Raw genomic sequence first — 11,897 nt, forward strand, 5'->3', positions numbered from 1 at the left:
AGGATGATATATCTTTTTATGTCATCTTTTGCTTTGGGACCATATTCTGTGACTAACTTGAGAAAATTGGGGAAGAGATTGATGAAGGCCTCATTAAAGTTTCTATTATTTGGAACTCATGGAGCAACTTTGCTGCATTTCTTTCCTAATTTCTCTTGTAAAAGTGGAAGTATATGGGATTTAGTGCTTGATTTCTCTAGGCATCATTATTTGAACAGAAAAATCAAATGGTTTAAAACTTGAATTCCAGTCACCTCAAAAAAAAAAAAAAGGGTTAGGGAAGAATTGTTTTCTAAAGCACAACAATGAGCTATTATGATCTCTATAAGCCAAATTTCAAAAGTATGTACATGACATGTCACTTGTTTCAAACTAAAAATAAGTTAACATGTATCAAATCTAAAACTTTAGTAAAACTAAAAATTTGTCTGGGTGACTTCAAGATACATGACTTCAATCCATCATGAATGCTTCACAACCTTTTATTAGCAATGTGGCTTAGCTGGGGCTCTATCATCCTGCAACTTTGAAAAACAAATTTCAATTAGTACAATATCCAAGAAGCTGAACCTCTATTTACTTGCAAAGATTCTATATGTTCATTTGGTTTCAAGTGAAATAAACCAACAATTTGATTGGAACTTGAATTAGAGAAGTCAAATAATAAGCAATCAGTGGAGCAATAAGTATATAAAGCACATTCCTTGAAAATAGTTGCAAAGTATAAACGCTGTGGCTGCCTATGCTTGTAAATTTGCCAAAAACTAAAACTGGTGAAGTATATTCTTACACTCTAATGTCTTCAGGCCCAAGTATTTGTAAACATGTGCCAAAAAAACAAAGGATTCTCAAGCTAATACCTAAAGGAAAAAATTGGGCAGCAAAATTTAAGCCAATACTAAAAGAAAAAAGGGGGCATGGGAATTTTACATCTTCACGATAAATTGAAGTTAGTAAAAACGATAGAACTATTAACAATTAATGGGTACCAAAGCAAATTGCTCAAAGAACCAAGAACCTTTATTTTTTTGGTCGGAGTTCAAGAAGTTCATATGACAAAACACTCAAATTACAGAATATTGAATAAGAACTAAAAACACTATGTTTTATTGATCTTCTTTTGAAGAAACTATGAGAGCAATAGGTGGAAAACAAAAACCAAATTGGTACTACTTGGCTCAGTGACATCAACTATTGACTCATTTCTTCATATATATATTTTTTCATTCAAACCCACCCACCAGAAGCAAAAGCATAAAGCCAATAGAGAAATGTCAAGCAAACAAGCATTTTCACAAACACCTTAAAGGCAATCTTTCAGGAGGAAGCTCGCATAGACCAAGCCCTATCAATTTGAACTTTGATTTACACAAATTCAATAAATTATAAACATCAATTGCATGAAATACTTAAAACTTAAATCCCTAAAAAGGCTGTGTTTGTTGCACGAAATCTAAGTCTTGGAATAATTAAAAAAAGGGGAATAGTATTGTAGAGAGAGAGAGAGCTAACCCAAGAGAAGGAAGGAGATCTCATCAAGCCTGAGCCTGAAGCGAGCTATCTGAGAGCTGAAGGAGTAGAGGTGGACTGGAGAAAGAGCAGGTTTGTAAAGTTTTGATGAACAATGAAAAATGAAATTTGAATGCTTTGAGTTTTGAGATTGAAAATAACTAACCCGCCCAATTCCATTCTAAATTTTGAATTTGCTCTTCAGATTTTGACGGGATTAAAAGACGTTAGGGAATAAGGTGGGTGGGGTTTAACTTTAATTTACTGATGGCTGATGTGGTATAAATTTTTTTGTAAGCAAAATTTAGTGAGTTGTCTTAAAGTTATTGGTTGGGACTATAAGGTCAGCTTGCTGACCTTGTAGTCCCGGACCACCCAATAATTTCCCCCTTTCCACGTCGATAAAATTTTTTAAATAACTATAAAAACCAAATTATATTATTAGTTAGCCAAGGTTTGAAATTAATTTGGTATATAACAAATCGAGTCCTTTGGACTCGATTTTCGAATGCTAAATCGACTGCTTTGAAGTTGATTTCAACATCGTTCGTAGCTGATGTGGAAAGGTGGTCCACGTAGACATAGAACTCGAGTCCATTGGACTCAAGTTCTGTCAAATAGAAATTCATTTTGTTCATCATCTTCTCCCTTCGTTTTTTTTTTCTTTTTATTTTTTTTCTCCATTTCAGGTCCCGTTCTCTTCTTCCCTTCTTTCTTCATTTCAAGTCTTGTTCACATCTTCTTCCCTTCTGCCAAGCTTCCAAAAATCCCAAACCCATTTTTCTCAAAATCCCAAACCCATTTCTCAAAATCCAAACCCATTTCTAAAAATCCCAAACCCAAAACCCATGAACAAAACCAAATACAAAACCCAAAACAAATCAACGCGTTCTTCTCCTCCACTGGAGCGGCGGCGGGAAACCATGATCTGATTTCCATCGCCTGAAGTTTTCGTCGCTTGGGTTTGGTCAGAATCGGCGCCTGGGTTGCTGGGTACATGTTCTTCTCCTCCACTGGAGCGGCGGCGGCGAGAAACCACACACCCGATTCGATTTCCATCGACCGATTCGGCGCTCGATCCGATTTGCATTGTTGCTTATTTCTTCTTCGTTGTTTATCTCTGGTTGTTGATCTCTGCGTTTTGCTTTGGCATTTTGATCCCTGGGTTTTTGCTTCGATGTTTTGATCTTTGGATTTCTTCTTCGGCGTTTTAATCTCTGGGTTTTCATCTCTGGTTCTTCAGTGTTTTCTTCTACAGCGTTTTGATTTCTCGGTTTAGGTGGTACGAAATCGAGTCCGTAGGACTCGTTTTCTACTTCACAGAAATCGAGTCCACATGACTCGATTTCTATGCTGACGTGGACCACATCAGCTACGAATGAGGTTGAAATCGAGTTCGATGTACTCAATTTAGCATTCAAAAATCGAGTCCAAAGGACTCGATTTGTTATATACCAAATTAGTTTCAAACCTTGGCTAACTAATAATATAATTTGGTTTTTATAGTTATTTAAAAAAATTTCTCCACGCAATCCTATTTCAGAAATTAAAACAAATCAAAATCTCAAGCGTTTTCTTTCTATTGTTCAAGTCTTCAAGAACAGAGAAGAAGCACACCCAACACCCCACAACCCATGTCGCCATATGCCATCATATGCCATTGTATGCCACCACAAGCAACAAAATTTGTTGTCGTTGCCGTCATCCTATCTACTATCCTAGTCTCCACAAAATTTCTTTCTAAGGTTTGAAGGATTTTTTGTGGCAATGGGTTGGTCACTTGGTGGTTCATTGTGTGTGCAAAGATGGAGATAGGGATGGTGACTTTAATATGATCTGTAAGATTTTTCAGTAGGGTCACTTTTGAGTTGCTCTATTTTAGAGAAAATTTAGGTGGGTTTATTGTATTTTTGTTGTATTTTGCAAGTTTCATGAAATGGGTTTTTTAAATTTCGTTATTGGTATATAAAATTGGTATTCAAACTTCAAAATTTCTTCTTCTTCTTCTTCATCATCCTGGTGTAGTTCTTGGGGTTTCATTCCAACTTTTGAGATTGTTGTGGGCAAGAAATTGATTGGGTACTTTTTACAAATTTAATTTAATGTTGGTTCAGATTTGTTATAGAGAAATGGAGAGAAGATTAAGCGGTGGTGACAGCAACGATTTTGGCGATGTGTGTGTGGCGGGTTGCTAGATCGGTGCTTCTTGTGAGGAAAAGATAAGATTTTATTTTGACTTGAATGATAGAAATTAGAAAGGAGGAGATGGGATTTTGTTCTGTGAAAGGGCGTTTGTTTGTAGCAAGTTGTATTCAATAATTTTTTTTTTTTTTTTTTAAATTATGTTGTGGCGTTGTGTTATTGGATGGCATAAACCAAGGGGTTTACGCCACATCTGCACTCAACCCATTATATATTGATCTATTTTTAATTCAAGAACATTAAAATAAAACTCCAACACATTTAGGGAGAGAAGAAAAAAAGTAACGCTTGGTTTCTTTTGATACTAATATTTTCTATGAAAAAATAAGTTGTGTTTCAAAAAAATATTTCATTTTTCTATGTTTGGTAGTGAGTAGTGACCTCAAAATGAGATAAAATTGTTTTCAATAGTTTTCATATTTCCTCTTAACTTAATTTATTTAGTATGACTTGAAATAGGGTTGCTTTTCAAAAAAATTTACTAAATAGTCAATACAATTTATAAAATTAAGTCATATTTTTAATAGGATTTTTCTTTGACCAAACGTAATTTTCCTTTGATTTTTTTATTTTTAATACTACTAGACATAAGAAAACTATTTTTTCTTTTTCTTTTTTAAATCTATGAAGAAATTTTTCATCAAAACAAATAGATTTATCAAAACAAACTAAAAAGCAGCTATATATGAGCCCAGATGAGATGAGAAAAGGTCAGCTCGAAGGCCTTGCAGGGCCGTTGGACAACATAACAATATTGTACGTCAATTCTTGCAGTTGTTCATAATTTACTTGTCCAAAGCCGTAAATCTAAGTCCAACCTTCGCTACAAAAATATATAATAAAAAAATATCATTGTAACTTCTGGGCCCTTAACATCCTTGGGTTGAGCTCCATAACATTAACAGGTTCAGCTTAAGTTTCTCTTGCTCACATAATATACAGCTACACAAATTAAATTAATCCTTCACAAAATCGTTGCCTCCGAAAATGGCCCACCTTACCAGTCTGGCCCATACGTACTATTGACTCACTCAGCCAATCATGCATGGAGGTGTTCTTAAAGTTGAACTCCACGCATATATAGGGGAGGTCCGTTCAAGTTAAAAGTTTGCGATGATGGAGAACAAGGCAAGATTAACGGTCAATATGTTTCCCTATATTAATTTGGAAAACCCAAATTAAGCTTTAGGATATTGCCTAGCACTCTTGTTTGTGACTGTGAACCTTTTTATGGTAAGACAATTTAAGAGTTTGATTATCCTACCATGTACCGTGAATGGTATATTGGTGTCGATATACCAATTAAAATGATTGAGAGTTACGTACCAATGAACTTAGTGAATACAAAAAACTTTCATATTATTGACCTGATTTTTTGTTAATGGTTATTAATAGATAATAAAAGTTTGTGTCAATAATGTATGCATATGAAGGTGGTATAATTTTAGTAAAATCTTATCACTTTAATAAATTATAATTAAAAAAAATTGAACATTGTTTTTATTGGCTCAATATTTTAAGGGTATTCGTAGAAGCGAGGGAATCAAAGAAAGAATGTAAAACCCATGTTCGGGTAGATAAATGATGTAGACCTTGTGCTTCAGGCTATGTACAAGTCCAATGATCCAAAGAGTTTGGAGGAGATGGGAGATAACTTGTTTTGGCTAGTGTTTTTGTTGCTTGTTGATGCCATTCGAGAACAAGGAGAGATTCGTCAGCGCAAATGGAGTGGAGTTGATGATCATTATTATGAAGCAATCAAGCAAAAGAATTTAGCTTATGGCAATATGGCTCCGTCATTAGGGTTAACTAGAAGGTTGCCCGCGCATTGCGCGGATAATGCTATAAGCTTTTATGTAAAATAGTTTTTGAAAACTTTTTTACATATATTATAGCATAAATGGTGATTACTTTCATTGCTAAAATTACCTACAATTATAGTAGAAACTTCGGAGCATGTAGGCATATTTTGTTGCATACCATTAGTTGATTGTAAACCAATTAATTGCAAGCATACATTATGCATATCAAACTCCTTCAACCTATCCCTTGTCATACGAAATGACTAACTAAGGTGTTGATCTTATGAAGCATCTTCAATAATATTTTAACTATAGCAGTACTAAGGTTGCATAGTGATTCATGTCTAGGCAAAGCAACAAACACACTTTGATATTGTCAAGGCTCTTGCAAACAGCCATACATGATACTTGACCAATAAATAAATAAATAAAGCAAGTAGTTTCAATGATAGTTGAGGTAGACATGATTCAACATATTTAACAATTTTTTAACAAAGGTGTACTGGTATAATATATTTAACGATTCTTTAATACCCTTTTGAGTTTATATAAATTCTAGGCTAACCTTCAAATAATGGAGACACCACATCATTTTTTCTGCCCACTTAGTTCTTAATTTATACCTTTGCAATTCTATTGTTTCTTTCTTTGTTCTTATTTTTAACAATTGAGTTTCTATCATTTAGTAGGACATAGAATATGTGTAGATTGTGGATATTATTTTAAAACTTTGCTACCAAATAATACTTAACCCCTCAATAAGTAAAAGAAAATTATTCACCTAAAAATAATAGCAACTTTCTTACCCGTAGCTAATTTAATTTGTTTCACTCACGCAAACTATATAGGCTGCTACATCATAAAACCAAATAAAAATTATAAATTTTCTGTCAAGCATTTTATCAAACACTATGGATTCAAAATAAAATATGTAATTACTCTTGGGCTCTTTGCACTTCAAATCCCACAAAAGTTTTGCCTCCATTGGCGCTTTGAATGTGACCCAATCCAAATAGATACATGAGTTTGTGCTCCAACTACATGTGGCATGGAGGAGCTTGATTTATTGATTAAGCTTCTTCCTCCTTGATCTTTCTACCTGCCCAACAAAACCAGATTATTTACTCAACCTGTCTTTGCCTTAGGGTATAAATAGTACCCAATTTTCTTAATCACATCCTCATGTAACATATTTAAATCACTCACCAAAAGACAAATCATAAATTACAAAAACGGGGTGGCTCAGTAAAAATCTTAACCAGTAAACAGTTCAAATGAAAAGAAACAAACCACCATCTAGTTTGATTGTCAAAAACCCATTACCAAACAACAGCAAAGAATGAACAAATTGAGTATTAGTATTTTGTACCTCTTAGGACTTAGATACTGAAGAAGGGTTTGATAAATTAGGAGCCAGTGGCTTTTTCTCCTTGGGTTTAGTGACTTTAATCCTTGGCCAAAATAGGTAAAGTTGAAGTTTCAATCTCCCTGAGTCTGTCTTCCCTCAAACATTGCAAACTGCAAACTCAATATCCCAAATAAAATTTTGAAAAAAAAAAATTGAAAGAAAGAAATAAAGAGAGAGAGAGTTGGCAATATTTATTTACAAACACTAAGAAATGAGCTTTTGTCCATGAACTCATAGAGGAATCGTTGATCCATCATCAATATATAATTTTCAAAAGAAACAGGTACGTAGTGTGCATTTAATTGAAAGGGGAAGTGAAAGAGTTTCTTGTTTTTGCTTTTGCTAGAAGAAGTGAAGAGTTAAGAGACAGAGAAAGAACTAAAGAGTTGAGATAGAGAATGAGTGAAATTTAAAAAATTTAAAGATGGGTTTGATTTCATCAGAAATTACTTGGAAAGTATAATATTATTGTAAATGTGTAATAGTGCAAAGCTTGGTCTCACTTTGCCAGGTGTTTATGCATAGTGTGCATTTAAATTTGAATGGGGAAGTGATTTTTTTTTTTTTTTTGTCCGGAAGAATGTGTAATAGTGCAAAGCTTGGTCTCACTTTGCTAGGTGCTTATCCATAGTGTGCATTTAAATTTGAATGGGGAAGTGATTTTTTTTTTTTTTTTTTTTTTTGTCCGGAAGAAGTGAACAGTATTTTTTTTTTTTGGTAATGGAAAGAAGTGAAGAGTTAGGAGAGAGGAAGAAGTGAATTGATTTTTGATGAAGCAATAAGTGCTAAACACAAAAGCTGCATTGTTTTAATTTTTGAGGTTGGAAAAAATCGTTTCATAATAAAGAGAATTGCAAAAAACTCATATAGAGCGCCACATGGCAGAACCTCATGCACTCTCGCATGAGGTCTCTGCTTTTATATATATATTGATGTGATAGGAGATGGGGGCATGCAATGAGGAGGCAAAGACCAGCAAGCAAGTGACATTAAAGGAAAAAAAAAAAAAAGTGGATAGCCAAAGTGCCAAACTATTGTGCTTGATGCCTCGATGGTTTTGGCAACTGGCATTATAGTTTGAATCCGAACTTGCTATATATTGTTTTTACTTTCTTTATAAAATAATCAAATTTTAAGATATAATAAATTAGACACATGACCTAGCATAATTTGTGGAACATAAAGTGAAATATAGAAGGTACAACATAAGACGGTTTTTGTTTGCTAAAAATTGTTTTTGAAAGTTTGGAGTTGGTCCAAAAAAAGCTGAAATTTTGGTTTAAAGTTAAATCATTGCTAAAGAGTTATTCTGCAGACTAACGTTCTTTCACTTTTTTTTTATTTTGGGTGAAGTCTTTTATTATAACTATATGTTTGGAATGAAATTAGATGAAATTTGGAGAATGTATAGCTAAGAGCTTTGTTGTTCAATTATTTTGCCAAACTTTATTATAATGAGAACTATGGTTCAAATCATTATCTTCCATTTATTGTAACAATTATAAAAATGAAGAATGTATTATAGCCTCTCCCCTTGACATGAGAGAGACGTTGTATATGTTAGGCGTATAAGATAATTATTGGTTTGTGATACTCCAAATTATGTGGATTTAATTGATCGTTGGAGTATTTAAGTGTGTGTTGTGTTGACGTATGTTGAGTCCCACATAAGGGATTTACTAAGTAGATTTTGGATTTGTAATTAACTAGTCACTAACTCGTACTATGCACAGAAACCTACTTATTTGTGAAGTAGACTAAAATAATTTTATAAAATTTTAAATTGATTAAAAAACAACACCATTGCATGATTTGCTATGACTTAAAAAAAATTTGTCAGAAAATTTCAGATACTACAAAAAAATAGCTCAAAAATTCAGATATTAAAACTTCTAAAAGACCAAAAAATATTAAAGAATCAGATAATTCACTGCTTAGAAATTATTGAAACAAAAAAATATATATATATTTATGACTTGTTGGAGCATTTTAATATTAAATAATTATAATGAATAAATGTTACAACATAAATGTAAAGATATGGGAGTCAATATGGAAGATGATGAGTTAGTAAAAATGTTTAATCTCATATTGAAAAAGAGAGAGAGACTATTTTATTCTTTTTAATTGTAGTGATTAATGGACTAACATGAATTGTCTCAGATATTGGATTGGATACATGCATAAGGGGGAGGTGAAGGGTGGAGGTATAAAAAATGGAAATGGATCAGTCTATTGGATCCTCCTACTTGACAACTCATTCAAAATAATTACCATATCCGTTGGTGAGTAAATAGCCCAAATTAATACTCCATTTCTATCATAGAAAATGAAGAGCCATTAACCCACTAATGGACTATCCGTTTGGGCCTTTTCATTCTTCAGAAACTCCTTATCTCACCATTAATTGTGTAACTCCAGCCCATCAAATTAATATCCAGCAATTAATCTTGTAACACCCACTACATCAAAATAATGAACATAATTAATAAGATTAATTTGGGTAGTAATTTCGTGAGGCCCATTGAGCCTATAAATAGACTCATTTAGACCCAATCCAAGTTACTGCAATATACACTAAAAAATTAGAATGGGTCTTGGCAAAGAATGATGTTCTTTCTGGTGGAGCTTTGGGCTTGAACACTTTGTGCAGAGGTAGTTCTAGTTATACGACACTTGTTAGGCTATTGTATCCTAGGAGAGACAAGTCATAGAAGGTCTGCACTGGTTACAAAATTTAGCCAACCAAGAGCTTGAATCTCCTTAAAGAGAGCGAGTGTCGCGCCTCAGTTTAAATAGTGTTGTGTAATTTTTCTCTTTAAATTAATAATATTCAAAAGTACTATTCAGTTTCTCTTTGTGTTATTTCCATTATTATTGTGTTTTAACCAACAATTTTAAGGAGATTCAAAACATGGAGCCCACACAAGATAAACCAAATGAGCCAATTGGAAATCTCAGCAAGCCATTTCGCTTCAAGAGAGCCCACTTCAAGAGGTGGAAAGGAAAGGTCTTCTCCTACTTGAGTCTTCTCAAAGTCGCCTACATTCTCACTAACAAGAATCCATCAAAGGTTTCTACCGATGAAATAAGTGAGGAAGAATTTACTCTCCACCAAGAAAAAATAAATAAGTATATAAAAGATGAATATAACTGTCACTTTTATCTTTTGAATTTTCTTGCCGATCATTTCTATGATTATTATGATACAACTTATAATTCTACCAAGAAAATTTGGAAAGCATTACAAAGCAAGTATGATACTGAGGTGGCTGGTGCAAAGAAGTATGCCGCTAGTAGATTTTTCCGTTACCAAATGGTGGATGGAAAATCAGTGGTGGATCAAGCACAAAACTTCCAAATGATTGTGGCAGAATTGAGATTCAAAGGCATAAAGATTGGAGACAATTTGGTGGTAGCTAGCATAATTGATAAACTATCACAATCTTGAAGAGAGTTCCAAAAAACTTTGGAGCACAAACAAAAGGAGACATCCTTGGAGACTTTGATCACACGCATCCGTGTGGAGGAGGAGACTAGAGGACAAGATGCACTCATGACACAAGAGAGCAATGGTAATTCTACCACAAAGGTAAACTTTATTTCAACCAATAATAATATGCCCAAAAATCATTTTCCTAGAAATGGTCAATTGAAGCCTAAAAAAAGAGCCTTTAAAATAATAATAGACCTCAAGGAAGGGGAAACCCGAATAAAAATTACAATAAAAACCAAGGACCCCCTTCACAAGATCAATTTTTTGTCTATGGCAAGAGTGGACATATTGCTCGATTTTGCAAATTTCAAAAACGTGAATCTGTCCTGCAAGCTAACGTAACCAAAGAGCCTTTAGTGGCTATGATTACAGACATCAATATGGTGCAATATGTTGAAGGGTGGTGGGCACATTCTGGTGCTAATAGGCATGTCTACTATGACAAAAATTTGTTCAAGTTGTACACTCCTTTTAAAGAAAAAACTATTATGCTCTGTGACTCTAGTAAAACCAAGGTTCTTGGGAGTAGTGAGATTGAATTGAAATTCACTTCTGGACGTGTGCTAATATTGAAAGATGTACTTTACACTCTGTCCATGAGGAAGAATTTGATGTCAAGTTTTTTGCTTAACAAGGCTGGCTTCAAGCAAACTATGAAATCTGATAATTATGTAATCACTAAAAAAGGATTATTTGTGGGCAAGGGTTATACTTGTGATGAAATGTTTAAATTGAATGTTGAGAATAATAAAGCATCTACTAGTTCAGTTTATGTGCTTTCTTCTATTAATTTTTGGCATGCTTGTTTGTGTCATATAAATAGTAGATATGAATGAATCATGAGCAGTTTAGGATTAATTCCAAGACTATCAAAAGATTTTGAAAAATGTGAAACTTATAGTCAAGCTAAGATTACAAAAATGCATCAGAAAAGTGTTGTAAGGAATACCGAATTGCTTGAGTTAATTCACTCCGATTTATGTGAATTTGAGAGAATTTTAACTCGTGGAGAAAATAAATATATTATCACTTTTATTGATGATTTCTCAAAATATACAACTATTTATTTGTTGAAAATCAATTCGGTAGGAAAATAAAAAGAATAAGAAGTGATAGAGGTCGTGAGTATGAATTAAGTGCATTCAACTCATTTGTTCAGTCTTTGGGAATTATCCATGAAACTACTGCACCATATTTACCTGCTTCTAATGGTGTGGCTGAAAGAAAAAATAGAACTCTAATTGAGTTAACAAATGCCATGTTAATTGAATCTGGTGCACCTTTACATTTTTGGGGTGAAGCTATTTTAACTGCATGTCATGTTTTGAATAGGGTGCCACATAAAAAGTCACATACCACACCTTTTGAGATGTGGAAAGAACATAAGCCAAATTTGGGATATTTGAGAATATGGGGTTGTCTTACTTATATAAGGCTTACTGACCCTAAAATACGTAAATTAGGTATAAGAGCTACTACT

At 33.5% G+C, this 11,897-nt stretch overlaps 1 long non-coding RNA gene across 1 annotated transcript; it reads right to left on the bottom strand.

The window, feature by feature from the left end:
* Window positions 1–288: 288 nt before the first annotated feature.
* LOC142611349 (uncharacterized) lies at window positions 289–1,774 on the bottom strand. Its single transcript, XR_012840015.1, has 3 exons — window positions 1,676–1,774; window positions 1,513–1,587; window positions 289–518 (listed from the first exon to the last, which is right to left on the bottom strand). It is a non-coding gene; the product is annotated as an uncharacterized LOC142611349 (long non-coding RNA).
* Window positions 1,775–11,897: the final 10,123 nt, after the last annotated feature.

The sequence above is a fragment of the Castanea sativa genome, chromosome 9 (genome assembly GCF_040712315.1).
Source record: "Castanea sativa cultivar Marrone di Chiusa Pesio chromosome 9, ASM4071231v1".
Lineage (NCBI taxonomy): Eukaryota > Viridiplantae > Streptophyta > Magnoliopsida > Fagales > Fagaceae > Castanea > Castanea sativa.